This window comes from Setaria italica, chromosome III (assembly GCF_000263155.2).
Source record: "Setaria italica strain Yugu1 chromosome III, Setaria_italica_v2.0, whole genome shotgun sequence".
NCBI lineage: Eukaryota > Viridiplantae > Streptophyta > Magnoliopsida > Poales > Poaceae > Setaria > Setaria italica.
Genome location: NC_028452.1, coordinates 38,216,778 through 38,221,225, shown reverse-complemented (window position 1 = coordinate 38,221,225; position 4,448 = coordinate 38,216,778).

Below are 4,448 nucleotides of genomic sequence, written 5' to 3'. Positions count from 1 at the left end.
TTGCATTATTGCCCACGCGGAAATCAACTTCTCCTCTTTCCACGCTTCTACTTCTTATCATTCCCTGCATCGAATTGCAAATATGAGCAACCGATCTGGTATCAAATACCCAAGAATTAATAATTGTATCAGCGAGAAATATGTTGTCTATAACATTAACAACAAGCGTACCTGAGGTAGAAGTACTCTTACTTCCGCCGTTCTTCAACGAAGCTAGGTACTGCTTGCATTTTCTCTTCCAGTGACCAAGTTCATGACAGTAAAAGCACTCTTTGTCTGGAGCAGGTCCAGGTCCAGCTTTAACCTTGGGCGGTGGGTTTGGCTTGGACGTTCCAGCCTTGCCCTTCTTCTTCCAAGAATTGCCCTTCTTCTTAAAGCTGGGCTTGTTCTGTATCGCCATCACATGGCTGGTACTAGCGCTTTTCTTGATGTCAGCCTCTGCTGTTTTAAGCATGCCACACAGCTCATTCAGACCCTTCTCCGTCCCATGCATATGGTAGTTCGAGATGAAGTTCCCATAGCTAGGCGGAAGAGACGAAAGAATGAAATCAGTGGCCAACTCTTGGCCCAGTGGGAAGCCTAGCTTCTCCAACCGTTGAGTGTAACCAACCATCTTGATTACTTGTGGTCCTACTGCTGCGCCTTCTGCTAGCTTGCTCTCAACAAAGGCCTTAGACACATTGAACCTTTCAGTCCTGGCCTGTGTTTGGAACATGTCTCTAAGCGCCACGATCATATTGTGCGCCTCATGGTTTGTTTCAAACTGCATCTGCAGCTCAGGTTCCATGCAAGCAAGCATAAGGCAGCTTACTTCGAGGTTAGCATCACATGCTTTCTTGTAAGCATTCTTAGCAGCAGCGGGTGCATCATCAGCAGGTTCTTCTGGTAGTGGGTTGTCTAGAACATCTTCCTTTTTCTCAGCCCTGAGAACAATTCTCAGGTTACGGATCCAATCCGAGTAGTTTGTTCCATTCAACTTGTCCTTCTCAAGGACCGAACGCAAAGCAAACGATGTGGTGGTGTTGCTAGGTGCCATTTAATCTACAACAAAAGTAATGCAAAATACACTAAGACAAACGTTTCCATGATAGAGCAAATTACATTAAACTATTTTAACAGAATCTACTCCCACTAAAATCAATATCCCTCTATTGAAACTTAGTGATTCAGGATCCACAACTAACAAGTCTACTAGTGAGCTTTAGCATCACCGCTAGCAAACGAGGTAGATCGGTAAGCAATCTTTTGCTAATCATATCACATATGACTCCTGTTGTTGGGTGACATCTCTATGTCTCGGCGCCCAACCTTTATGCCCCAAGGTCCTTAACCGTTAAGATAACCTTGTTAAGCAAACCAACCCTTATGCGTGTAAGTGTCCGACACAAACCCGTGTAGTCAAGGAAAACTAGTGGCACCCTAATTTCATAGACCCACCACTAATTGTACAAGACATGGGACGGTGAAAGTTTTAGTTGGGAGGGCATACTAATTTAAACTTTGTGAGGGATTGTTCTACTTCTAACATCACAGCATGCAGAAAGTAAAACATAAACAGAATAGCATTCACACAGCTTGTGACACAGTATGGCCCGTTTTCATATGTTGATCTCCATCTCCATAGAACCTGTTCACCATGGTGATCTCCATCTCCATGTTCCATGTGCGCCATCCTCCTGGTGATGAGTCCTCCAAGAACTAGAGCATGCTATTACGCCTAATAGCTAGTAAAGAATCTAGTAATGAAGATTACATAGTTGCTTGGATCATCACAGATTGGTACGCAGACCATTAAATACAATAAAGTGACAACACATATGGCTCCTGCCGTGTTGCCGTACGCGCGACACGCAGGTCACAAATGAGTTACACACATGCATCACATACACAAGGGGGCCATACTGATCACAAGATACATACATACATCCTGCAAAAGAGAGTTAGGCGTCCTTACGTTCCAAACTTGGGAGGCCCGAAACTCCATCTTCCAAGCCGAATTTGGGAAATCTAATTTCGCCGAAAACGGCGAAGCGGTTGAAATTCAAGTGTAACTTTTTCTGTAGATCAATTTTCGTATAAAAATCGCCTCGATCCGAGATCGTATCGAAAAGTTACGGCTGATTTACCGAAGCATACGCATACGGCAAAAACCCGACCCCGGCAGTAGATCCCATCTACTATTGCACATCTAATGCGCCTGGCGTATGACCCTGGATTTCAATTTGACCAATCATATTGATCTTCCCTCACTGCAACTGGATTTACGTGTATCACTTAACTCCGATGGCGGAAACCGACCGGTAGGAGTATGTCGTTACACTACCATTGCAGCAAGGGCACGAAATCAGGACATAGATCAAACAGAGAACTCGCATATCTCCATATGCCCACATCCCAAATCCAAAACTAAGCAGCTACGGCTCTTGATACCACTGTTGGGATACGAGGTAGGCTACACTAGCGCAAATCAAAATTTCTACCGCGTATAACCAGGAAGAACTGCCGTATAAGGATCACGGGATTACCACTCGACGCACTACTGGTGCGGAAGATGTAGATATGCGTCGATGCAGTGAAGACGATCACGTAGTCGTACGTAGTCGATCAACGTAGTCGTACGTAGTCGATCACGTCCAGCAGCTCCTCAGCAGCTCGTCCACGTGCACAGCAAGATCGCCTCCGGTACCGCGGCTCGTCGTCGGCTCGTCGAGGCTCGTCGGCGGCTCGTCGAAGTGCTGCAGGCGCAACACCTCCAAGGTATCCACACGTGCAGGGAGGAAGCGTCACAAGCCGGACTGCTAGATCCGCGAGTTGCAACAGGCGAGGGCGTGGGAGGCGCGGCAGGTGTGTTTCGCCAAAAAGGTGTAAACCCTAGGGCGCCCCCACCCCTCTATTTATAGAGGTTCCTGATGGGCCTCTGGATCCGAGGCCCATTAGTACTCCTAAACCTAATCCAACTCGGATCAGATCCGAATTGGGCTTCCAGCCCCTTAAGTGTGTGACCCTATGGGTTCGGATACGTATAGACATGGCCCGAGTACTCCTACTCGGCCCAATAGTCGGTAGCGGCCTCTAGCAAGACGTGCCAACTCCTATACGCATACGAAGATCATATCAGACGAACCATCACAACATAATATACATGCTATTCCCTTTGCCTCACGATATTTGGTCTAGCTTCAAGCCGACCGCTCTTTCTCGATCCTGTGATTCGGAATCCCTTTGTAGGTTAACTCTTAACCGTACGTAGCATGGCCATGCATTTTCGGATCCGATCACTCGAGGGGCCCAGAGATATCACTCTCAATCAGAGAGGGGCAAATCCCATCTTGATTGACCATGTCTCATAGCATGCTTCTTGACAAACCGGAAAGCTACCTTTATAACTACCCTGTTACGGCGTAGTGTTTGATAGCCCCTAAGTAGGTCGATCCACATCTAGAATACATGCGACAATCTCAGGTCTAAGGACAAAGCGTATATGTTGCTTAAAGAGAGAACTACTTCTCATGTTGGGTCAGTCCTAACACATGTCTCCACATGTGTCCACATTATTAGTTCAACATCTCCATGTCCATGACTTGTGAAACATAGTCATCAACTAATACATGTGCTAGTCTAATATTCATGTGTGTCCTCACATGAACTCCGACTAGGGACAACTTTAGAATAACCATACAAGTAAAGAGTTTCACATACAATTCACATAATTGCAAATCAATTCAAGTAGCCTTTAATGGATATTCAATGAACACAATATACAAATCATGGATACAAATGGAATATCATCATCTCTATGATATCCTCTAGGGCATACCTCCAACAATCCTTCTATTCCCTTCTAAGCCCATACAGGCCCAATTAGCCCATCCTCCTAATCGGCCGATTCCTCATCGGCAAAAGATTACCGATTGGGACTCTGGTATATTCGACCCGAAGCGAGACAGAAGTCACCGGCCGATCTCACACTGTAGCACCATTTGGATGATTCCCAACTGTGCTTCTCCGATTCCCCCTCTTCTTGGCGCCGATTCTACTAGTGACGAAATCTGGCGTCAACAACTCTTATGGGTGCCTACAGGTCCAACCGCTAACACATGGTGGAATCCAAAGGCTGGACAGGTGAAGGACCTAGCCCCCCTACCATTGTGCTATGGTGACTTTTGGTGATAATTAACACCGGATGCACGGGACTAACTATTTACATGATTTGATGTGTTAGGTTGAGTTCCAGCATCAAGATAAGGGTTGATAGCTCATTGGTTGAGGAGCAATAAGTTGAGGTTGTGATTGATGACAATAAGGCATTATGTGTTGATGGATACTTGTTGAGAAGGTGTGAAGAAATATGAACATCATGAGTTGATGGAGATCAAAAGCACGGGCATGATGATTTTATGATCAACAAGTATATGGTGTTGAATGGAGTGAATGAGAAAGTGAATGCA